Consider the following 26,373-nt stretch of genomic DNA (forward strand, 5'->3'; position numbering starts at 1 on the left):
GGAGTGCCATCTGACGTTAAGCGCTCACCTCTGTTTGGAAATAAGTGGTGTTAACTTAGACTTGTCCAACAAATGACTAGGGATGTACATATAAGTAATAGTGACTGTGTTTTGACTTACTTACCTTTTTCTGTGCTAGTGTAATTTTATGAGTGTGCCTTAAAAATAAATAAGTATATACTTTTACACCTAGCTCTGGTCAGTGTTTGTTTGTGCTACTGTGACTCTGTACCTATCCTGTATCCTCTATATACTGCCTAACTCTTCTTGAGGGAAGTCTGACTGCTCAGCCACAGCTACCACAGTGAATCTGTGTGGTACAGACTGCTACCAAGTGGGTTTACTGCCAACACCTGTAATCTTAAATCTTTTGCAGTGGTCCCAGAGGGAACTGCACAGGTTTCTGCTTAACATCGGGTGTCCAAGGCACCAAGGAAAACAGGGAACCCCATTCATTTCCGAAAAGAAAACACCCAGTGGGAATCCGCAGAGGTATGATCTGGGCAAATCGGCAAAGAATGTATTACCCAGACACCCCCGCAAAGTCCAAAATGTGGGGAAAAAAACACATTTTCCGCACATTTCACTCGGCGCACCCTTCGAAACACGCCGCCAACAACACATGGCCTACCGTCTCGCATTCCCACAGGTGTCCCGATGAAAACGGTACCTCACATGTGTGGGTGCACCTACCTGGGCGCCAAGCGGAAAGCCTAAAACACAGGTAACCCCAAGTCTGTTTCGACACCTGAATTTGACACTTTCTCCAGACAAGCACAACATACAGATCTGGGCCTCGGGTGTCCAAGCCACCAAGGAAAACAGGGAACGCCATGCATTTTCAAAAAGAGGACACCCGTGGGAATCCGTAGAGGTATGATTTGCGCAAATCGGCCCAGAATTTATTACCCAGACATCCCTGCAAAGTCCGAAATGTGGGAAAAAAATGCATTTTCTGCACATTTCACTCGGCGCGCCCATCGAAACACGCGGCCAACAACACATAGCCTACCGTCCCGTGTTCCCACAGGTGTCCCGATGAAAACGGTACCTCACATGTGTGAGTGCACCTACCTGGGCGCCAAGGGCGAAGCCTAAAACACAGGTAACCCCAAGTCTGTTTCGACACCAGAATTTGACACTTTCTCCAGACAAGCACAACATACAGCTATGGGCCTCGGGTGTCCAAGCCACCAAGGAAAACAGGGAACCCCATGCATTTCCGAAAAGAAGACACCCGTGGGAATCCGCAGAGGTATCATTTGCGCAAATCGGCCCAGAATTTATTAACCGGACAACCCCGCAAAGTCTAAAATGTGGGGGAAAAAACGCATTTACCGCACATTTCCCTCGGTGCACCCATCGAAACACGCCGCCAACAACACATGGCCTACCGTCCCGCGTTCCCATCGGTGTCCCGATGAAAACGGTACCTCACATGTGTGGGTGCAACTAACTGGGCGCCAAGGGGAAAGCCTAAAACACAGGTAACCCCAATTCTGTTTCGACACCTGAATTTAACACTTTCTCCAGACAAGCACAACATACAGATATGGGACTCGGGTGTCCAAGCCACCAAGGAAAACAGGGAACCCCATGCATTTCCAAAAAGAGGACACCCGTGGGAATCCGCACAGGTATGGTTTGCGCAAATAAGACCAGAATTTATTACCCAGACGCCCCCGCAAAATCTGAAATGTGGGGAAAAAAACGCATTTTCCACACATTTCACTCGCCGCACCTATCGAAACACGCCGCCAACAACACATGGCCTACCGTACCGCATTCCCACGGGTGTCCCGATGAAAACAGTACCTGACATGTGTGGGTGCACCTACCTGGGCGCCATGGGGAAAGCCTAAAACACAGGTAACCCCAAGTCTGTTTTCACACCTGAATTTCACACTTTCTCCAGACAAGCGCAACATACAGATATGGGCCTCGGGTGTCCAAGCCACCAATGAAAACAGGGAACCCCATGCATTTCCGAAAAGAGGACACCCGTGCGAATGCGCAGAGGTATGATTTGCGTAAATCGGCAAAGAATTTATTACCCAGACACCCCCCCAAAGTCTGAAATGTGGGAAATAAAACGCATTTTCCGCACATTCCACAGCGCACCCATAGAAACACGCCGCCAAAACACATGGCCTACCGTCCCGCCTTCCCACAGGTGTCCCGATGAAAACGGTACCTCACATGTGTGGGTGCAACTAACTGGGCGCCAAAGGAAAAGCCGAAAACACAGGTAACCCCAAGTCTGTTTCGACACCTGAATTTGACACTTTCTCCAGACAAGCACAACATACAGATATGGGCCTCGGGTGTCCAAGCCACCAAGGAAAACAGGGAACCCCATGCATTTCCGAAAAGAGGACACCTGTGGGAATCCGCAGAGGTATGATTTGCGCAAATCGGACGAGAATTTATTACCCAGACGCCCCCGCAAAATCTGAAATGTGGGGAAGAAAACGCATTTTCCACACATTTCACTCGCCGCACCTATCGAAACACGCCGCCAACAACACATGGCCTACCGTACCGCGTTCCCACGGGTGTCCCGATGAAAACAGTACCTGACATGTGTGGGTGCACCTACCTGGGCGCCATGGGGAAAGCCTAAAACACAGGTAACCCCAAGTCTGTTTTCACACCTAATATCACACTTTCTCCAGACAAGCGCAACATACAGATATGGGCCTCGGGTGTCCAAGCCACCGAGGAAAACAGGGAACCCCATGTATTTCCAAAAAGAGGACACCCGTGGGAATCCGCAGAGGTATAATTTGTGCAAATCGGCCCCAAATTTATTACCCAGACACCCCCGCAAAGTCCGAAATGTGGGGGGAAAAAAACGCATTTTCCGCACATTTCACTCGGTGCACCCATCGAAACACGCCGCCAACAACACATGGCCTACCGTCCCGCGTTCCTACCGGTGTCCCGATGAAAACGGAACCTCACATGTGTGGGTGCAACTAACTGGGCGCCAAAGGGAAAGCCGAAAACACAGGTAACCCCAAGTCTGTTTCGACACCTGAATTTGACACTTTCTCAGGACAAGCACAACATACAGATATGGACCTAGGGTGTCCAAGCCACCAAGGAAAACAGGGAACCCCATGCATTTCCGAAAAGAGGACACCCGTGGGAATCCACAGAGTTATGATTTGCACAAATCGGCCCAGAATGTATTACCCAGACACCCCTGCAAAGTCCGAAATGTGGGGAAAAAACGAATTTTCTGCACATTTCACTCGGCGCACCCATCGAAACACGCCGCCAACAACACATGGCCTACCGTCCCGCGTTCCCACAGGTGTCCAGATGAAAACGGTACCTCACGTGTGGGTGCACCTACCTGGGCGCCGAGAGGAAAGCCTAAAACACAGGTAACCCCAAGTCTGTTTCAACACCTGAATTTGACACTTTCTCCAGACAAGCACAACATACAGATATGGGCCTCGGGTGTCCAAGCCACCAAGGAAAACAGGGAACCCCATGCATTTCCGAAAAGAGGACACCCGTGGGAATCCGCAGAGGTATGATTTGCGCAATTCGGCCCAGAATGTATTACCCAGACACCCCCGCAAAGTCCGAAATGTGGGGAAAAAACGAATTTTCTGCACATTTCACTCGGCGCACCCATCGAAACACGCCGCCAACAACACATGGCCTACCGTCCCGCGTTCCCACAGGTGTCCAGATGAAAACGGTACCTCACGTGTTGGTGCACCTACCTGGGCGGCGAGGGGAAAGCCTAAAACACAGGTAACCCCAAGTCTGTTTCAACACCTGAATTTGACACTTTCTCCAGACAAGCACAACATACAGATATGGGCCTCGGGTGTCCAAGGCACCAAGGAAAACAGGGAACCCCATTCATTTCCGAAAAGAAAACACCCAGTGGGAATCCGCAGAGGTATGATCTGGGCAAATCGGCCCAGAATGTATTACCCACACACCCCCGCAAAGTCCAAAATGTGGGGAAAAAACACATTTTCCGCACATTTCACTCAGCGCACCCATCGAAACATGTCGCCAACAACACATGGCCTACCGTGCCGCGTTCCCAAAGGTGTCCCGATGAAAACGGTACCTCACATGTGTGGGTGCACCTACCTAGGCTCCAAGGGGAAAGCCTAAAACACAGGTAACCCCAAGTCTGTTTCAACACCTGAATTTGACACTTTCTCCAGACAAGCACAACATACAAATATGGGCCTCGGGTGTCCAAGCCACCAAGGATAATAAGGAACCCCATACATTTCCGAAATGAGGACACCCGTGGGAATCCGCAGAGGTATGATTTGTGCAAATCGGCTCCGAATGTATTACCCAGACACCCCCACAAAGTCCGAAATTTGGGGAAAAAATGCATTTTCCTCACATTTCACTCGGCGCACCCATCGAAACACGCCGCCACCAACACATGGCATACAGTCCCGTGTTCCCACAATGTCCCAAAGAAAACGGTACCTGACATGTGCGGATGCACCTACCTGGGCGCCAAGGGGAAAGACTAAAACACAGGTAACCCCAAGTCTGTTTCGACACCTGAATTTGACACTTTCTCCAGACAAGCACAACATACAGATATGGGCCTCGGGTGTCCAAGCCACCAAGAATAACAGGGAACCCCATCCATTTCCAAAAAGCGGACACCGTGGGAATCCGCAGAGTTATGATTTGCGCAAATTGGCCCAGAATTTATTACCCAGACATCCCTGCAAAGTCTGAAATGTGGGAAAAAAATGCATTTTCCGCACTATTCACTCGGCCCTCACATCGAAACACGCGGCCAACAACACATGGCCTACCTTCCCGCGTTCCCAAGGTGTCCCGATGAAAACGGTACCTCACATGTGTGGGTGCACCAACCTGGGAGCCAAGGGGAAAGCCTAAAACACAGGTAACCCCAAGTCTGTTTCGACACCTGAATTTGTCACTTTCTCCAGACAAGCACAACATACAGCTATGGGCCTTGGGTGTCCAAGCCACCAAGGAAAACCCATGCATTTCCGAAAAGAGGACACCCGTGGGAATCCACAGAGTTATGATTTGCACAAATCGGCCCAGAATGTATTACCGAGACACCCCTGCAAAGTCCGAAATGTGGGGAAAAAACGAATTTTCTGCACATTTCACTCGGCGCACCCATCGAAACACGCCGCCAACAACACATGGCCTACCGTGCCGCGTTCCCACAGGTGTCCAGATGAAAACGGTACCTCACGTGTTGGTGCACCTACCTGGGCGGCGAGGGGAAAGCCTAAAACACAGGTAACCCCAAGTCTGTTTCAACACCTGAATTTGACACTTTCTCCAGACAAGCACAACATACAGATATGGGCCTCGGGTGTCCAAGGCACCAAGGAAAACAGGGAACCCCATTCATTTCCGAAAAGAAAACACCCAGTGGGAATCCGCAGAGGTATGATCTGGGCAAATCGGCCCAGAATGTATTACCCACACACCCCCGCAAAGTCCAAAATGTGGGGAAAAAACGCATTTTCCGCACATTTCACTCAGCGCACCCATCGAAACATGTCGCCAACAACACATGGCCTACCGTGCCGCGTTCCCAAAGGTGTCCCGATGAAAACGGTACCTCACATGTGTGGGTGCACCTACCTGGGCTCCAAGGGGAAAGCCTAAAACACAGGTAACCCCAAGTCTGTTTCAACACCTGAATTTGACACTTTCTCCAGACAAGCACAACATACAAATATGGGCCTCGGGTGTCCAAGCCACCAAGGATAATAAGGAACCCCATACATTTCCGAAAAGAGGACACCCGTGGGAATCCGCAGAGGTATGATTTGTGCAAATCGGCTCCGAATGTATTACCCAGACACCCCCACAAAGTCCGAAATTTGGGAAAAAAATGCATTTTCCTCACATTTCACTCGGCGCACCCATCGAAACACGCCGCCACCAACACATGGCATACAGTCCCGTGTTCCCACAGGTGTCCCAAAGAAAACGGTACCTGACATGTGCGGGTGCATCTACCTGGGCGCCAAGGGGAAAGACTAAAACACAGGTAACCCCAAGTCTGTTATGACACCTGAATTTGACACTTTCTCCAGACAAGCACAACATACAGATATGGGCCTCGGGTGTCCAAGCCACCAAGAATAACAGGGAACCCCATGCATTTCCAAAAAGCGGACACCGTGGGAATCCGCAGAGTTATGATTTGCGCAAATTGGCCGAGAATTTATTACCCAGACATCCCTGCAAAGTCTGAAATGTGGGAAAAAAATGCATTTTCCGCACATTTCACTCGGCCCTCACATCGAAACACGCGGCCAACAACACATGGCCTACCTTCCCGCGTTCCCAAGGTGTCCCGATGAAAACGGTACCTCACATGTGTGGGTGCACCAACCTGGGAGCCAAGGGGAAAGCCTAAAACACAGGTAACCCCAAGTCTGTTTCGACACCTGAATTTGTCACTTTCTCCAGACAAGCACAACATACAGCTATGGGCCTTGGGTGTCCAAGCCACCAAGGAAAACCCATGCATTTCCGAAAAGAGGACACCCGTGGGAATCCACAGAGTTATGATTTGCACAAATCGGCCCAGAATGTATTACCGAGACACCCCTGCAAAGTCCGAAATGTGGGGAAAAAACGAATTTTCTGCACATTTCACTCGGCGCACCCATCGAAACACGCCGCCAACAACACATGGCCTACCGTCCCGCGTTCCCACAGGTGTCCAGATGAAAACGGTACCTCACGTGTGGGTGCACCTACCTGGGCGCCGAGGGGAAAGCCTCAAACACAGGTAACCCCAAGTCTGTTTCAACACCTGAATTTGACACTTTCTCCAGACAAGCACAACATACAGATATGGGCCTCGGGTGTCCAAGCCACCAAGGAAAACAGGGAACCCCATGCATTTCCGAAAAGAGGACACCCGTGGGAATCCGCAGAGGTATGATTTGCGCAATTCGGCCCAGAATGTATAACCCAGACACCCCCGCAAAGTCCGAAATGTGGGGAAAAAACGAATTTTCTGCACATTTCACTCGGCGCACCCATCGAAACACGCCGCCAACAACACATGGCCTACCGTCCCGCATTCCCACAGGTGTCCAGATGAAAACGGTACCTCACGTGTTGGTGCACCTACCTGGGCGCCGAGGGGAAAGCCTAAAACACAGGTAACCCCAAGTCTGTTTCAACACCTGAATTTGACACTTTCTCCAGACAAGCACAACATACAGATATGGGCCTCGGGTGTTAGGGAGAATTCTCTGTTTAGGCTGAATTTCCTAACCTAGTGAGTCCCCCAGCAGCTTTGCTGGATTTTTGAGGTTTATTTTTTTCTCCTGCCAAGAGTGAGACTCTTTTACCCTCACTCTTGGACATGATTTGAGAGTGTTACTGTGACTTGCTATGTGCTATGGGCTAGGGGGTATTTTTTCCCCATAGGCTATCATTGGTTTTTGAATGTGTGTTACACAGCACCCTCAGTGCAGTAACACAGGGGTGTCATCGAGACCCCCAAACATAGACTTCACACCCTGGGACTGACTACTGTCTCCCTGGGTCTGTAAAGTTGCCATTGACTTTACTAGTCTTAATTTAGGAACTTAACCAGTACAAACCATGTTACTGTGGAAGTACTGGTAGGGGCAATTAGATTGCCCCTGGGTCTGTTGTCGAGGGGGTACTGTCCCGTCCCCCCTCGCCGAGTTTCTGGCTGGTGGCAGTGGATACCACAGAAATATTCCACCGGAATATTTCCCAATGGGATTTCCCATTGATTTTAATGCACCACTTTTTGGTGCAATGTTAAAGATACCGCCGGTTTATTTATTTCATATAAATTCACCGGTTGGGATTTTTTGCCAGAACTCGCCGCCAAAATGGCGGCTAGGTTCACTTCAGTAACCCTGAACCCGAGTCGAGCCTTTGTTCCACTTTTGGCGGGCTTCTGCACAGAAGCCCTCCAAAGTGGTGCCATTCTGTCTGTGTACCACAGGGGGTGTGGGAGGGGGTTTAGGCACCCTGGACTGAGTTGCCTTGCCAACTCATGTCGCACTCTAGTGTGATTGGCCCAAGTGGTGAGCCACCCCGCTCACCACTTAGCATGTTTGAGTGACAGCTAGGCTGTATGAATGGGGGTTTGCTGCATAAAAGCAGGGTTTTTGGGACTGGTTCTTCAGAAGTCGCCACAGGACCTAAAAAGCCGAAGAGGGAGAAGCCGAGACGACCTGCCAAGACGACACCACCGGTGAAGCCCTGCGGAACCGTCTCACCACTTTTTCCGACGACAGAGGAGATCTCCCTCCAGAGAGTCTCCTTCCCTTAACTGGTGGGGACAACCAGTTGCTGCCTTCTTTTCGCCGTCCCGAAGCATCTCGTGGCCGCCTTGCCTGTGCCAAGCACCCCGGCAACCGGGATACCACTTTTTACCTCAACCGCGAAAGAGGGGTAAACTCCTTTGTGACCGGAAAACTCCACGGCTGGCCTCATCCCTGGTAGTGCAACGACCTGCAGCTTTCCTCCACGTCGAGCTCACCTCTTCCCCTGGACGACGCCGCAACTTGCACCCACTACCAGGAACAACTACCACCGCTGGAGGATCCTTTCCACTTTTAAAGGTACTGTGTTCCGCCCGGCCTCCCTTGCCACCGATTGTACGGGGTAGATTTAGCCCTCGGCTCTCGAACCTGGGTAGGTCTGGGACACCCTAACTAAACTTTTCAGAACCGTAGTAAAACCTTTTCTACTTACCTGCAAAGACTTGCGACATTGTGTGATCTTGGGCATATTTTTACCTGGCTCTCTCTGAAGCGGGCCCCGAACGAATTCTCCTTGTTCCACCATTGACTGTCTTTGCTAACCTTCTGTGAAAAGTGTTTTACCGTACTGCTCTCATTATTTCTGCTTTTCCCTCCCTTTTCTAATAACTTGTTGGAGTGCCATCTGACGTTAAGCGCTCACCTCTGTTTGGAAATAAGTGGTGTTAACTTAGACTTGTCCAACAAATGACTAGGGATGTACATATAAGTAATAGTGACTGTGTTTTGACTTACTTACCTTTTTCTGTGCTAGTGTAATTTTATGAGTGTGCCTTAAAAATAAATAAGTATATACTTTTACACCTAGCTCTGGTCAGTGTTTGTTTGTACTACTGTGACTCTGTACCTATCCTGTATCCTCTATATACTGCCTAACTCTTCTTGAGGGAAGTCTGACTGCTCAGCCACAGCTACCACAGTGAATCTGTGTGGTACAGACTGCTACCAAGTGGGTTTACTGCCAACACCTGTAATCTTAAATCTTTTGCAGTGGTCCCAGAGGGAACTGCACAGGTTTCTGCTTAACACTGGTGTACAGCGGTGGGATTTGTATTGAGTATACACTTTAGTGTACTTTTGAGATACCTTAGTGCAAACTAACCACAAAGAAAGGAAAAAGTAATTTTCTATCCTGTCTACTATGGAAAGTTATAGTCAAGAATCCCTTGCTACAAAAACTGCTGATTGTCTAAGACTTCTCTGTAAGCATAAGAATCTCATGACTAAAGGAAAGAAAATGGAGCTAATAGAAAGGTTGTTAGAAAACCAAAGTCTGGATGATGGTTCAGAGGAACCTATCACTCCAGCAACTGTAGAGAACAGCAATGATATTGATATTGAACAAAGTATTGATGATCTTGGGTCAGAACCAGAAGAGGAGGATGAAACGGTTATAAATGTTCCCCCTAGGCCTCTGTCTGCTCTACCAGCTGTACCTACTGGGCCTTTGCCAGGTCCCACATTCAACCCTCAATACTTTGAACTAGAGAGAATGAAAATTGAATTAGAGTACAAGAAACTTACTGCTCAAACTGAAAAAGAACTAAGGCTAAGAGAAATGGAGCTCAAGTATGAGCTAGAATTGAAGAAATTGTCTGTTGAAAATGCTTCTCTCTCTGGCTCCTCTAGAAGTTCCAGTCCTAAAAGACCCAGGATGCCTAAGGAATTGATTGGTATGTATGAGCCTAAGTTGGATGTGTTGGATTGGTTGTCTATGTTTGAGTATAATCATGGGCTCCAGAACATCACAGGTAATGAGTTACTCACCTGGTTGTTCTCTAGGCTTCCCCCTGTTGCAACTGATGCGGTAATGGAGTTGGGGGAGGAGGATAGGAAAGAGTATGAATGTGTGAAGCTAGCTTTGATAGCTAGATTTGGGAAGACCCCTTCCCAGTATCTTAAGAGGTTTAGGAGCCTCAAAAAGCATGATGGTACCCCTTGGGCTACCTGGGTGTGTGAAGGGCTGAAAAACTTAGAGGGATGGATTAAGGGTTACAAAGTGAACACTTATGAAGGAATGAGGAATCTTGTAATGATGGAGTCAATTTATGATGCCTGCTCTCCTGAGCTCAGACAGCACTTGGCTGATTCACGGGAATTGGACCCTAGGAAACTAGCTAAGGCTGCTGACTTGTGGGTTGCCAACAGGGCTACTCACAAGGATTCTGGGGTAACTCAGAAGAAGGATGAGGGAAGACAGCCTAAGAAAGACTCCAAAGAGAATTCTAATAACTCCAATTCCAAAGAGGGCCCCAGACCAAACCATAAGGGTAAGCCACCTGGGAAACCACAGCAGAGTAGTATACCTTCTGGTGCTAAACCAGAAGGAGGTCAGAACAAGCCTCCATTCCAAAGGACCTTTGGGGCCTGTTATGTTTGTAAGGCTACTGACCATGTGAAAGGAGATCCCAGATGTAAGGGTAAACCTTCAGGGGTCCAACTTGTCTCCTTAGCCTTCGCTCCAGAGGAGGAAGTCACTATGGCAAGTGGAAACTTTCTACAACTGGCTGATGAACCCACTGGAGTCTCAGCCAGTGTTTCTTTAGTCTCTCTGGGGTTATGGGAACAACAGAATTTAGATGTGTATAATTCTATCCCAGATAATACTAAAGAGTATTATAAGGACAGTGTCCAAGTGAATGGTCAGGAGACTCCTGCCATCAGGGACACTGGGGCCAGCATAACTGTGGTGGATGAATCATTTTTCAAGGCAGAGGATGTTGCTAAGGCACCCAAATGCCTCACCAAGTTAGCTGGAGGGCCTGTGCAGATGTGTCCCCAGTTACCAGTTCTCATCCAGTGTAATGATATGGCTGTGAAGATACCTGTCAGTATACAATGTGAAGTACCAGGAAGGGTCCTGTTGGGAAATGACCTGAAAGCTCTTGGAGTTGTGTCACATACCCCCAGGCCTCCTAGTAAAAGGTTACAGGAGCTCACCAAACCTGCAAGAGAGAAAACCCTGCGAGGTTTATCTCAGGAGATGATGACAGAAATCATTCCTCTCCCACTGGAGCAACTTACTGCAGTAACTACCAGATCAGGAGCAAAGGGGCAACCCAAGACTCCTAGGAAAAAGCCTACAGCAAGCACTCCAGTGCATCCAACGAGGACTTCCCCGAGGTTGTCCAAAGTTACACCTGTAACTCCACCTCCAGCTGAGGCTGAGAGGGAGGTACAACCCTGTCTGGTTGAACTAGACTCTGAAGAAGAGCTAGTAGGAGGCCCAGAACTTATTGGAGACCTGGACCCGGCTGACCATCCTGAGCTGCAGTCTTTACTGGCAGAAGGTGGACCCAGCAGGACAGCTTTTCGTAAGGGACAAAGAGAATGTCCAACTCTGGAGGGTCTCCGCCAACAGGCTGCTTCTCAGGCTGATGGGCAAGAGCCTGGGAAGTATAGGTTACACTGGGAAGATGGCCTCTTCTACAGTGAACCCACTGAATCTGAACCTGGAGCCTACCAACGCCTGGTAGTGCCCCAAGAGAACAGACAACAGTTCTTGCAACTAGCCCACGAGATTCCTTTGGCTGGTCACTTGACTTTTATTGGCCAAAGATGGGGGCTGAAGTAGATAGATATTGCAGGAGCTGCCATACCTGCCAGACTTCTGGTAAGGTTGGTTCCAAGAATGTGGCACCTTTAGTGCCTCTCCCAGTTGTGGGAGTCCCATTTGAGAGGGTAGGGATTGACATTGTTGGTCCCCTTGATCCTCCAACCTCCTCAGGCAACAGGTTTATCCTTGTTGTAGTAGACCATGCTACTAGGTACCCTGAGGCAATTCCTATGAGGACTGTTACAGCTCAGGCTGTGGCTAAGGCCCTCCTTGGTATCTTTACCAGGGATGGGTTTCCTAAGGAGGTGATTTCTGACAGGGGGTCAAATTTTATGTCCCACTACATGAAAGCCATGTGGAAAACCTGCGGAGTCACCTACAAGTTCTCAACCGCCTACCACCATCAGACAAACGGGTTGGTAGAAAGGTTTAACAGAACTATGAAGAGCATGATAGGTGCTTTAGAAGAACCCCTTAAGAAGAAGTGGGACCTTCTACTGCCATGCCTTCTATTTGCTTATAGGGAAGTCCCTCCGGAGGGAGTAGGTTATTCTCCCTTTGAACTTCTCTATGGCCATCCAGTCAGAGGCCCCTTGGCCCTGATTAAGGAGGGGTTGGAGAGTGCTCCTTCCCCCAAGCCAGTCAGAGTGACTGACTATGTGATAGGTCTCCGAAGGAGAATGTCACACATGATGGCAGAAGCAAGTGACAACTTGAAAGCTGGCCAAGCTCTGATCAAACATTGGCATGATCAGAAAGCTAACATGGTTGAGTTTACTCAAGACCAGCTAGTTCTAGTTATGCTTCCAACAAGGCAGAGGGCCTTGCAAGACAAATGGATGGGACCCTTCAAGGTTGTGGGAAAACTTGGAGAGGTCAACTATCTGGTGGATCTGGGCAACCCCAGGGAAGCTCCCCGAGTCTTCCACACCAACCGCCTCAAAGCCTATATCTCTAGACCAGAAGTAGGAGCCTTGCTTCTAGCTTCATCAGGAGAGGAGGAGGAGAGTGAAGCTCTACCTGACCTCCTAAGAGGCTTACCTTTGGACGAAAAGGTTGAAGGAGTTAATCTCTCTTCAGATCTGACCCCTGAGCAACAGGAGGAGTGCAAAGCGATGTTAAATCAGTTTGCCCCCCTGTTCTCTCTTTCACCAGGCTTGACCCCTTGGGGACAGCATGATATACTCACTGGTGACTGTCTGCCAGTCAAAAGCAGAGGATATAGAATGTCAGAACATATCAGAACCCACATCAAAGGGGAGGTCAAGAAGATGCTTGATCTCGGGGTAATAGAGCCCTCTACTAGTCCATGGTCTAGCCCAGTGGTGTTAGTACCAAAGGCAGGATCCAAAGAGTTGAGATTCTGTGTGGACTATAGAGCTCTTAATGCAGTCACCAAGACTGATGCCCACCCTTTGCCAAGGACAGATGAGTTGGTGGATAAACTTGGTGCAGCCAAGTACCTCAGCACACTGGACCTTACGTCAGGCTATTGGCAAATAGCCCTGACAGACCATGCCAAGGAGAAAACTGCATTTTCTACCCCAGTTGGCCTATACCAATTCAAGGCTATGCCTTTTGGACTGAAAAATGCACCTGCAACATTCCAAAGGATGGTGAACCAAGTTCTAGCTGGGATGGAAGACTTCTGCATGGCATACTTGGATGACATTGCAGTCTTCAGCCACTCCTGGGAGGAACATGTGTCCCACTTAGGACATGTTTTGCAGGCTCTTGAGCAGGCCCATCTGACCATAAAGGCAACCAAATGCCAAATTGGACAGAGTAAAGTGGTCTACCTTGGACATGAGGTAGGAGGTGGAGAAATAAGGCCTTTGCTCAGCAAGATTGAAGCTGTGCAAAATTGGACAACACCTACTACTCAGACCCAGGTGAGAGCCTTCTTAGGCCTCACTGGGTACTACAGGAATTTCATTGAGAACTATGGGACCATAGCTTCTCCTCTGAATGTGATCTCCTCTCCAAAATTCCCTAAAAAGGTCAAATGGAATGAGGAATGCAATCAGGCCTTTGAAAACCTGAAGAAAGCCCTTTGCCAAGCTCCAGTACTCAGAGCTCCTGACTACCACCAAACTTTCATTGTACAAACTGATGCTTCCAATGTAGGTATAGGTGCAGTTCTTAGCCAACTGGATGAGAAGGGTAGGGAACACCCCATTTGCTTCATCAGTAGAAAACTGAAGGATCCTGAAACAAGGTGGGCAACAATCGAAAGAGAATGTTTTGCTATTGTGTGGGCACTGAAGAAGTTTAGGCCATACTTGTATGGTTCTACTTTTGTCATTCAGACTGACCACCAACCCTTGAAATGGTTAATGCAAATGAAAGGGGAAAATCCAAAACTATTGAGACGGTCAATCTGCCTCCAAGGGTTTGATTTCACCATTGAGCACAGGTCAGGGTGTCACCATCAAAATGCTGATGGACTCTCTAGGATGTATGTCATCGACTAGAGGTATGAGGTTCATCCAGGAGTGGATTAAATCCTCCTGTCCCTTAGTCTGGGGGGGGCGATTGTTAGGGAGAATTCTCTGTTTAGGCTGAATTTCCTAACCTAGTGAGTCCCCCAGCAGCTTTGCTGGATTTTTGAGGTTTATTTTTTTCTCCTGCCAAGAGTGAGACTCTTTTACCCTCACTCTTGGACATGATTTGAGAGTGTTACTGTGACTTGCTATGTGCTATGGGCTAGGGGGTATTTTTCCCCATAGGCTATCATTGGTTTTTGAATGTGTGTTACACAGCACCCTCAGTGCAGTAACAAAGGGGTTTCATCGAGACCCCCAAACATAGACTCCACACCCTGGGACTGACTACTGTCTCCCTGGGTCTGTAAAGTTGCCATTGACTTTACTAGTCTTAACTTAGGAACTTAACCAGTACAAACCATCTTACTGTGGAAGTACTGGTAGGGGCAATTAGATTGCCCCTGGGTCTGTTGTCGAGGGGGTACTGTCCCGTCCCCCCTCGCCGAGTTTCTGGCTGGTGGCAGTGGATACCACAGAAATATTCCACCGGAATATTTCCCAATGGGATTTCCCATTGATTTTAATGCACCACTTTTTGGTGCAATGTTAAAGATACCGCCGGTTTATTTATTTAATATAAATTCACCGGTTGGGATTTTTTGCCAGAACTCGCCGCCAAAATGGCGGCTAGGTTCACTTCAGTAACCCTGAACCCGAGTCGAGCCTTTGTTCCACTTTTGGCGGGCTTCTGCACAGAAGCCCTCCAAAGTGGTGCCATTCTGTCTGTGTACCACAGGGGGTGTGGGAGGGGGTTTAGGCACCCTGGACTGAGTTGCCTTGCCAACTCATGTCGCACTCTAGTGTGATTGGCCCAAGTGGTGAGCCACCCCGCTCACCACTTAGCATGTTTGAGTGACAGCTAGGCTGTATGAATGGGGGTTTGCTGCATAAAAGCAGGGTTTTTGGGACTGGTTCTTCAGAAGTCGCCACAGGACCTAAGAAGCCGAAGAGGGAGAAGCCGAGACGACCTGCCAAGACGACACCACCGGTGAAGCCCTGCGGAACCGTCTCACCACTTTTTCCGACGACAGAGGAGATCTCCCTCCAGAGAGTCTCCTTCCCTTAACTGGTGGGGACAACCAGTTGCTGCCTTCTTTTCGCCGTCCCGAAGCATCTCGTGGCCGCCTTGCCTGTGCCAAGCACCCCGGCAACCGGGATACCACTTTTTACCTCAACCGCGAAAGAGGGGTAAACTCCTTTGTGACCGGAAAACTCCACGGCTGGCCTCATCCCTGGTAGTGCAACGACCTGCAGCTTTCCTCCACGTCGAGCTCACCTCTTCCCCTGGACGACGCCGCAACTTGCACCCACTACCAGGAACAACTACCACCGCTGGAGGATCCTTTCCACTTTTAAAGGTACTGTGTTCCGCCCGGCCTCCCTTGCCACTGATTGTACGGGGTAGATTTAGCCCTCGGCTCTCGAACCTGGGTAGGTCTGGGACACCCTAACTAAACTTTTCAGAACCGTAGTAAAACCTTTTCTACTTACCTGCAAAGACTTGCGACATTGTGTGATCTTGGGCATATTTTTACCTGGCTCTCTCTGAAGCGGGCCCCGAACGAATTCTCCTTGTTCCACCATTGACTGTCTTTGCTAACCTTCTGTGAAAAGTGTTTTACCGTACTGCTCTCATTATTTCTGCTTTTCCCTCCCTTTTCTAATAACTTGTTGGAGTGCCATCTGACGTTAAGCGCTCACCTCTGTTTGGAAATAAGTGGTGTTAACTTAGACTTGTCCAACAAATGACTAGGGATGTACATATAAGTAATAGTGACTGTGTTTTGACTTACTTACCTTTTTCTGTGCTAGTGTAATTTTATGAGTGTGCCTTAAAAATAAATAAGTATATACTTTTACACCTAGCTCTGGTCAGTGTTTGTTTGTGCTACTGTGACTCTGTACCTATCCTGTATCCTCTATATACTGCCTAACTCTTCTTGAGGGAAGTCTGACTGCTCACCCACAGCTACCACAGTGAATCTGTGTGGTACAGACTGCTACCAAGTGGGTTTACTGCCAACACCTGTAATCTTAAATCTTTTGCAGTGGTCCCAGAGGGAACTGCACAGGTTTCTGCTTAACATCGGGTGTCCAAGGCACCAAGGAAAACAGGGAACCCCATTCATTTCCGAAAAGAAAACACCCAGTGGGAATCCGCAGAGGTATGATCTGGGCAAATCGGCCCAGAATGTATTACCCAGACACCCCCGCAAAGTCCAAAATGTGGGGAAAAAAACACATTTTCCGCACATTTCACTCGGCGCACCCTTCGAAACACGCCGCCAACAACACATGGCCTACCGTCTCGCATTCCCACAGGTGTCCAGATGAAAACGGTACCTCACGTGTGGGTTCACCTACCTGGGCGCCGAGAGGAAAGCCTAAAACACAGGTAACCCCAAGTCTGTTTCAACACCTGAATTTGACACTTTCTCCAGACAAGCACAACATACAGATATGGGCCTCGGGTGTCCAAGCCACCAAGGAAAACAGGGAACCCCATGCATTTCCGAAAAGAGGACACCCGTGGGAATCCGCAGAGGTATGATTTGCGCAATTCGGCCCAGAATGTATTACCCAGACACCCCCCAAAGTCCGAAATGTGGGGAAAAAACGAATTTTCTGCACATTTCACTCGGCGCACCCATCGAAACACGCCGCCAACAACACATGGCCTACCGTCCCGCGTTCCCACAGGTGTCCAGATGAAAACGGTACCTCACGTGTTGGTGCACCTACCTGGGCGGCGAGGGGAAAGCCTAAAACACAGGTAACCCCAAGTCTGTTTCAACACCTGAATTTGACACTTTCTCCAGACAAGCACAACATACAGATATGGGCCTCGGGTGTCCAAGGCACCAAGGAAAACAGGGAACCCCATTCATTTCCGAAAAGAAAACACCCAGTGGGAATCCGCAGAGGTATGATCTGGGCAAATCGGCCCAGAATGTATTACCCACACACCCCCGCAAAGTCCAAAATGTGGGGAAAAAACGCATTTTCCGCACATTTCACTCAGCGCACCCATCGAAACATGTCGCCAACAACACATGGCCTACCGTGCCGCGTTCCCAAATGTGTCCCGATGAAAACGGTACCTCACATGTGTGGGTGCACCTACCTAGGCTCCAAGGCCAAGGGGAAAGCCTAAAACACAGGTAACCCCAAGTCTGTTTCAACACCTGAATTTGACACTTTCTCCAGACAAGCACAACATACAAATATGGGCCTCGGGTGTCCAAGCCACCAAGGATAATAAGGAACCCCATACATTTCCGAAAAGAGGACACCCGTGGGAATCCGCAGAGGTATGATTTGTGCAAATCGGCTCCGAATGTATTACCCAGACACCCCCACAAAGTCCGAAATTTGGGAAAAAAATGCATTTTCCTCACATTTCACTCGGCGCACCCATCGAAACACGCCGCCACCAACACATGGCATACAGTCCCGTGTTCCCACAGGTGTCCCAAAGAAAACGGTACCTGACATGTGCGGATGCACCTACCTGGGCGCCAAGGGGAAAGACTAAAACACAGGTAACCCCAAGTCTGTTTCGACACCTGAATTTGACACTTTCTCCAGACAAGCACAACATACAGATATGGGCCTCGGGTGTCCAAGCCACCAAGAATAACAGGGAACCCCATCCATTTCCAAAAAGCGGACACCGTGGGAATCCGCAGAGTTATGATTTGCGCAAATTGGCCCAGAATTTATTACCCAGACATCCCTGCAAAGTCTGAAATGTGGGAAAAAAATGCATTTTCCGCACTATTCACTCGGCCCTCACATCGAAACACGCGGCCAACAACACATGGCCTACCTTCCCGCGTTCCCAAGGTGTCCCGATGAAAACGGTACCTCACATGTGTGGGTGCACCAACCTGGGAGCCAAGGGGAAAGCCTAAAACACAGGTAACCCCAAGTCTGTTTCGACACCTGAATTTGTCACTTTCTCCAGACAAGCACAACATACAGCTATGGGCCTTGGGTGTCCAAGCCACCAAGGAAAACCCATGCATTTCCGAAAAGAGGACACCCGTGGGAATCCACAGAGTTATGATTTGCACAAATCGGCCCAGAATGTATTACCGAGACACCCCTGCAAAGTCCGAAATGTGGGGAAAAAACGAATTTTCTGCACATTTCACTCGGCGCACCCATCGAAACACGCCGCCAACAACACATGGCCTACCGTCCCGCGTTCCCACAGGTGTCCAGATGAAAACGGTACCTCACGTGTTGGTGCACCTACCTGGGCGGCGAGGGGAAAGCCTAAAACACAGGTAACCCCAAGTCTGTTTCAACACCTGAATTTGACACTTTCTCCAGACAAGCACAACATACAGATATGGGCCTCGGGTGTCCAAGGCACCAAGGAAAACAGGGAACCCCATTCATTTCCGAAAAGAAAACACCCAGTGGGAATCCGCAGAGGTATGATCTGGGCAAATCGGCCCAGAATGTATTACCCACACACCCCCGCAAAGTCCAAAATGTGGGGAAAAAACGCATTTTCCGCACATTTCACTCAGCGCACCCATCGAAACATGTCGCCAACAACACATGGCCTACCGTGCCGCGTTCCCAAAGGTGTCCCGATGAAAACGGTACCTCACATGTGTGGGTGCACCTACCTGGGCTCCAAGGGGAAAGCCTAAAACACAGGTAACCCCAAGTCTGTTTCAACACCTGAATTTGACACTTTCTCCAGACAAGCACAACATACAAATATGGGCCTCGGGTGTCCAAGCCACCAAGGATAATAAGGAACCCCATACATTTCCGAAAAGAGGACACCCGTGGGAATCCGCAGAGGTATGATTTGTGCAAATCGGCTCCGAATGTATTACCCAGACACCCCCACAAAGTCCGAAATTTGGGAAAAAAATGCATTTTCCTCACATTTCACTCGGCGCACCCATCGAAACACGCCGCCACCAACACATGGCATACAGTCCCGTGTTCCCACAGGTGTCCCAAAGAAAACGGTACCTGACATGTGCGGGTGCATCTACCTGGGCGCCAAGGGGAAAGACTAAAACACAGGTAACCCCAAGTCTGTTATGACACCTGAATTTGACACTTTCTCCAGACAAGCACAACATACAGATATGGGCCTCGGGTGTCCAAGCCACCAAGAATAACAGGGAACCCCATGCATTTCCAAAAAGCGGACACCGTGGGAATCCGCAGAGTTATGATTTGCGCAAGTTGGCCCAGAATTTATTACCCAGACATCCCTGCAAAGTCTGAAATGTGGGAAAAAAATGCATTTTCCGCACATTTCACTCGGCCCTCACATCGAAACACGCGGCCAACAACACATGGCCTACCTTCCCGCGTTCCCAAGGTGTCCCGATGAAAACGGTACCTCACATGTGTGGGTGCACCAACCTGGGAGCCAAGGGGAAAGCCTAAAACACAGGTAACCCCAAGTCTGTTTCGACACCTGAATTTGTCACTTTCTCCAGACAAGCACAACATACAGCTATGGGCCTTGGGTGTCCAAGCCACCAAGGAAAACCCATGCATTTCCGAAAAGAGGACACCCGTGGGAATCCACAGAGTTATGATTTGCACAAATCGGCCCAGAATGTATTACCGAGACACCCCTGCAAAGTCCGAAATGTGGGGAAAAAACGAATTTTCTGCACATTTCACTCGGCGCACCCATCGAAACACGCCGCCAACAACACATGGCCTACCGTCCCGCGTTCCCACAGGTGTCCAGATGAAAACGGTACCTCACGTGTGGGTGCACCTACCTGGGCGCCGAGGGGAAAGCCTCAAACACAGGTAACCCCAAGTCTGTTTCAACACCTGAATTTGACACTTTCTCCAGACAAGCACAACATACAGATATGGGCCTCGGGTGTCCAAGCCACCAAGGAAAACAGGGAACCCCATGCATTTCCGAAAAGAGGACACCCGTGGGAATCCGCAGAGGTATGATTTGCGCAATTCGGCCCAGAATGTATAACCCAGACACCCCCGCAAAGTCCGAAATGTGGGGAAAAAACGAATTTTCTGCACATTTCACTCGGCGCACCCATCGAAACACGCCGCCAACAACACATGGCCTACCGTCCCGCATTCCCACAGGTGTCCAGATGAAAACGGTACCTCACGTGTTGGTGCACCTACCTGGGCGCCGAGGGGAAAGCCTAAAACACAGGTAACCCCAAGTCTGTTTCAACACCTGAATTTGACACTTTCTCCAGACAAGCACAACATACAGATATGGGCCTCGGGTGTTAGGGAGAATTCTCTGTTTAGGCTGAATTTCCTAACCTAGTGAGTCCCCCAGCAGCTTTGCTGGATTTTTGAGGTTTATTTTTTTCTCCTGCCAAGAGTGAGACTCTTTTACCCTCACTCTTGGACATGATTTGAGAGTGTTACTGTGACTTGCTATGTGCTATGGGCTAGGGGGTATTTTTTCCCCATAGGCTATCATTGGTTTTTGAATGTGTGTTACACAGCACCCTCAGTGCAGTAACACAGGGGTGTCATCGAGACCCCCAAACATAGACTTCACACCCTGGGACTGACTACTGTCTCCCTGGGTCTGTAAAGTTGCCATTGACTTTACTAGTCTTAACTTAGGAACTTAACCAGTACAAACCATGTTACTGTGGAAGTACTGGTAGGGGCAATTAGATTGCCCCTGGGTCTGTTGTCGAGGGGGTACTGTCCCGTCCCCCCTCGCCGAGTTTCTGGCTGGTGGCAGTGGATACCACAGAAATATTCCACCGGAATATTTCCCAATGGGATTTCCCATTGATTTTAATGCACCACTTTTTGGTGCAATGTTAAAGATACCGCCGGTTTATTTATTTCATATAAATTCACCGGTTGGGATTTTTTGCCAGAACTCGCCGCCAAAATGGCGGCTAGGTTCACTTCAGTAACCCTGAACCCGAGTCGAGCCTTTGTTCCACTTTTGGCGGGCTTCTGCACAGAAGCCCTCCAAAGTGGTGCCATTCTGTCTGTGTACCACAGGGGGTGTGGGAGGGGGTTTAGGCACCCTGGACTGAGTTGCCTTGCCAACTCATGTCGCACTCTAGTGTGATTGGCCCAAGTGGTGAGCCACCCCGCTCACCACTTAGCATGTTTGAGTGACAGCTAGGCTGTATGAATGGGGGTTTGCTGCATAAAAGCAGGGTTTTTGGGACTGGTTCTTCAGAAGTCGCCACAGGACCTAAGAAGCCGAAGAGGGAGAAGCCGAGACGACCTGCCAAGACGACACCACCGGTGAAGCCCTGCGGAACCGTCTCACCACTTTTTCCGACGACAGAGGAGATCTCCCTCCAGAGAGTCTCCTTCCCTTAACTGGTGGGGACAACCAGTTGCTGCCTTCTTTTCGCCGTCCCGAAGCATCTCGTGGCCGCCTTGCCTGTGCCAAGCACCCCGGCAACCGGGATACCACTTTTTACCTCAACCGCGAAAGAGGGGTAAACTCCTTTGTGACCGGAAAACTCCACGGCTGGCCTCATCCCTGGTAGTGCAACGACCTGCAGCTTTCCTCCACGTCGAGCTCACCTCTTCCCCTGGACGACGCCGCAACTTGCACCCACTACCAGGAACAACTACCACCGCTGGAGGATCCTTTCCACTTTTAAAGGTACTGTGTTCCGCCCGGCCTCCCTTGCCACCGATTGTACGGGGTAGATTTAGCCCTCGGCTCTCGAACCTGGGTAGGTCTGGGACACCCTAACTAAACTTTTCAGAACCGTAGTAAAACCTTTTCTACTTACCTGCAAAGACTTGCGACATTGTGTGATCTTGGGCATATTTTTACCTGGCTCTCTCTGAAGCGGGCCCCGAACGAATTCTCCTTGTTCCACCATTGACTGTCTTTGCTAACCTTCTGTGAAAAGTGTTTTACCGTACTGCTCTCATTATTTCTGCTTTTCCCTCCCTTTTCTAATAACTTGTTGGAGTGCCATCTGACGTTAAGCGCTCACCTCTGTTTGGAAATAAGTGGTGTTAACTTAGACTTGTCCAACAAATGACTAGGGATGTACATATAAGTAATAGTGACTGTGTTTTGACTTACTTACCTTTTTCTGTGCTAGTGTAATTTTATGAGTGTGCCTTAAAAATAAATAAGTATATACTTTTACACCTAGCTCTGGTCAGTGTTTGTTTGTACTACTGTGACTCTGTACCTATCCTGTATCCTCTATATACTGCCTAACTCTTCTTGAGGGAAGTCTGACTGCTCAGCCACAGCTACCACAGTGAATCTGTGTGGTACAGACTGCTACCAAGTGGGTTTACTGCCAACACCTGTAATCTTAAATCTTTTGCAGTGGTCCCAGAGGGAACTGCACAGGTTTCTGCTTAACACTGGTGTACAGCGGTGGGATTTGTATTGAGTATACACTTTAGTGTACTTTTGAGATACCTTAGTGCAAACTAACCACAAAGAAAGGAAAAAGTCATTTTCTATCCTGTCTACTATGGAAAGTTATAGTCAAGAATCCCTTGCTACAAAAACTGCTGATTGTCTAAGACTTCTCTGTAAGCATAAGAATCTCATGACTAAAGGAAAGAAAATGGAGCTAATAGAAAGGTTGTTAGAAAACCAAAGTCTGGATGATGGTTCAGAGGAACCTATCACTCCAGCAACTGTAGAGAACAGCAATGATATTGATATTGAACAAAGTATTGATGATCTTGGGTCAGAACCAGAAGAGGAGGATGAAACGGTTATAAATGTTCCCCCTAGGCCTCTGTCTGCTCTACCAGCTGTACCTACTGGGCCTTTGCCAGGTCCCACATTCAACCCTCAATACTTTGAACTAGAGAGAATGAAAATTGAATTAGAGTACAAGAAACTTACTGCTCAAACTGAAAAAGAACTAAGGCTAAGAGAAATGGAGCTCAAGTATGAGCTAGAATTGAAGAAATTGTCTGTTGAAAATGCTTCTCTCTCTGGCTCCTCTAGAAGTTCCAGTCCTAAAAGACCCAGGATGCCTAAGGAATTGATTGGTATGTATGAGCCTAAGTTGGATGTGTTGGATTGGTTGTCTATGTTTGAGTATAATCATGGGCTCCAGAACATCACAGGTAATGAGTTACTCACCTGGTTGTTCTCTAGGCTTCCCCCTGTTGCAACTGATGCGGTAATGGAGTTGGGGGAGGAGGATAGGAAAGAGTATGAATGTGTGAAGCTAGCTTTGATAGCTAGATTTGGGAAGACCCCTTCCCAGTATCTTAAGAGGTTTAGGAGCCTCAAAAAGCATGATGGTACCCCTTGGGCTACCTGGGTGTGTGAAGGGCTGAAAAACTTAGAGGGATGGATTAAGGGTTACAAAGTGAACACTTATGAAGGAATGAGGAATCTTGTAATGATGGAGTCAATTTATGATGCCTGCTCTCCTGAGCTCAGACAGCACTTGGCTGATTCACGGGAATTGGACCCTAGGAAACTAGCTAAGGCTGCTGACTTGTGGGTTGCCAACAGGGCTACTCACAAGGATTCTGGGGTAACTCAGAAGAAGGATGAGGGAAGACAGCCTAAGAAAGACTCCAAAGAGAATTCTAATAACTCCAATTCCAAAGAGGGCCCCAAACCAAACCATAAGGGTAAGCCACCTGGGAAACCACAGCAGAGTAGTATACCTTCTGGTGCTAAACCAGAAGGAGGTCAGAACAAGCCTCCATTCCAAAGGACCTTTGGGGCCTGTTATGTTTGTAAGGCTACTGACCATGTGAAAGGAGATCCCAGATGTAAGGGTAAACCTTCAGGGGTCCAACTTGTCTCCTTAGCCTTCGCTCCAGAGGAGGAAGTCACTATGGCAAGTGGAAACTTTCTACAACTGGCTGATGAACCCACTGGAGTCTCAGCCAGTGTTTCTTTAGTCTCTCTGGGGTTATGGGAACAACAGAATTTAGATGTGTATAATTCTATCCCAGATAATACTAAAGAGTATTATAAGGACAGTGTCCAAGTGAATGGTCAGGAGACTCCTGCCATCAGGGACACTGGGGCCAGCATAACTGTGGTGGATGAATCATTTTTCAAGGCAGAGGATGTTGCTAAGGCACCCAAATGATGCCTCACCAAGTTAGCTGGAGGGCCTGTGCAGATGTGTCCCCAGTTACCAGTTCTCATCCAGTGTAATGATATGGCTGTGAAGATACCTGTCAGTATACAATGTGAAGTACCAGGAAGGGTCCTGTTGGGAAATGACCTGAAAGCTCTTGGAGTTGTGTCACATACCCCCAGGCCTCCTAGTAAAAGGTTACAGGAGCTCACCAAACCTGCAAGAGAGAAAACCCTGCGAGGTTTATCTCAGGAGATGATGACAGAAATCATTCCTCTCCCACTGGAGCAACTTACTGCAGTAACTACCAGATCAGGAGCAAAGGGGCAACCCAAGACTCCTAGGAAAAAGCCTACAGCAAGCACTCCAGTGCATCCAACGAGGACTTCCCCGAGGTTGTCCAAAGTTACACCTGTAACTCCACCTCCAGCTGAGGCTGAGAGGGAGGTACAACCCTGTCTGGTTGAACTAGACTCTGAAGAAGAGCTAGTAGGAGGCCCAGAACTTATTGGAGACCTGGACCCGGCTGACCATCCTGAGCTGCAGTCTTTACTGGCAGAAGGTGGACCCAGCAGGACAGCTTTTCGTAAGGGACAAAGAGAATGTCCAACTCTGGAGGGTCTCCGCCAACAGGCTGCTTCTCAGGCTGATGGGCAAGAGCCTGGGAAGTATAGGTTACACTGGGAAGATGGCCTCTTCTACAGTGAACCCACTGAATCTGAACCTGGAGCCTACCAACGCCTGGTAGTGCCCCAAGAGAACAGACAACAGTTCTTGCAACTAGCCCACGAGATTCCTTTGGCTGGTCACTTGAGTTTCAAGAAGACCAAGGAAAGGCTCTCCCTCTACTTTTATTGGCCAAAGATGGGGGCTGAAGTAGATAGATATTGCAGGAGCTGCCATACCTGCCAGACTTCTGGTAAGGTTGGTTCCAAGAATGTGGCACCTTTAGTGCCTCTCCCAGTTGTGGGAGTCCCATTTGAGAGGGTAGGGATTGACATTGTTGGTCCCCTTGATCCTCCAACCTCCTCAGGCAACAGGTTTATCCTTGTTGTAGTAGACCATGCTACTAGGTACCCTGAGGCAATTCCTATGAGGACTGTTACAGCTCAGGCTGTGGCTAAGGCCCTCCTTGGTATCTTTACCAGGGATGGGTTTCCTAAGGAGGTGATTTCTGACAGGGGGTCAAATTTTATGTCCCACTACATGAAAGCCATGTGGAAAACCTGCGGAGTCACCTACAAGTTCTCAACCGCCTACCACCCTCAGACAAACGGGTTGGTAGAAAGGTTTAACAGAACTATGAAGAGCATGATAGGTGCTTTAGAAGAACCCCTTAAGAAGAAGTGGGACCTTCTACTGCCATGCCTTCTATTTGCTTATAGGGAAGTCCCTCAGGAGGGAGTAGGTTATTCTCCCTTTGAACTTCTCTATGGCCATCCAGTCAGAGGCCCCTTGGCCCTGATTAAGGAGGGGTTGGAGAGTGCTCCTTCCCCCAAGCCAGTCAGAGTGACTGACTATGTGATAGGTCTCCGAAGGAGAATGTCACACATGATGGCAGAAGCAAGTGACAACTTGAAAGCTGGCCAAGCTCTGATCAAACATTGGCATGATCAGAAAGCTAACATGGTTGAGTTTACTCAAGACCAGCTAGTTCTAGTTATGCTTCCAACAAGGCAGAGGGCCTTGCAAGACAAATGGATGGGACCCTTCAAGGTTGTGGGAAAACTTGGAGAGGTCAACTATCTGGTGGATCTGGGCAACCCCAGGGAAGCTCCCCGAGTCTTCCACACCAACCGCCTCAAAGCCTATATCTCTAGACCAGAAGTAGGAGCCTTGCTTCTAGCTTCATCAGGAGAGGAGGAGGAGAGTGAAGCTCTACCTGACCT

The sequence above is a fragment of the Ambystoma mexicanum genome, chromosome 6p (genome assembly GCF_040938575.1).
Source record: "Ambystoma mexicanum isolate Mex_15411 chromosome 6p, UKY_AmexF1_1, whole genome shotgun sequence".
Classification (NCBI taxonomy): Eukaryota; Metazoa; Chordata; class Amphibia; order Caudata; family Ambystomatidae; genus Ambystoma; species Ambystoma mexicanum.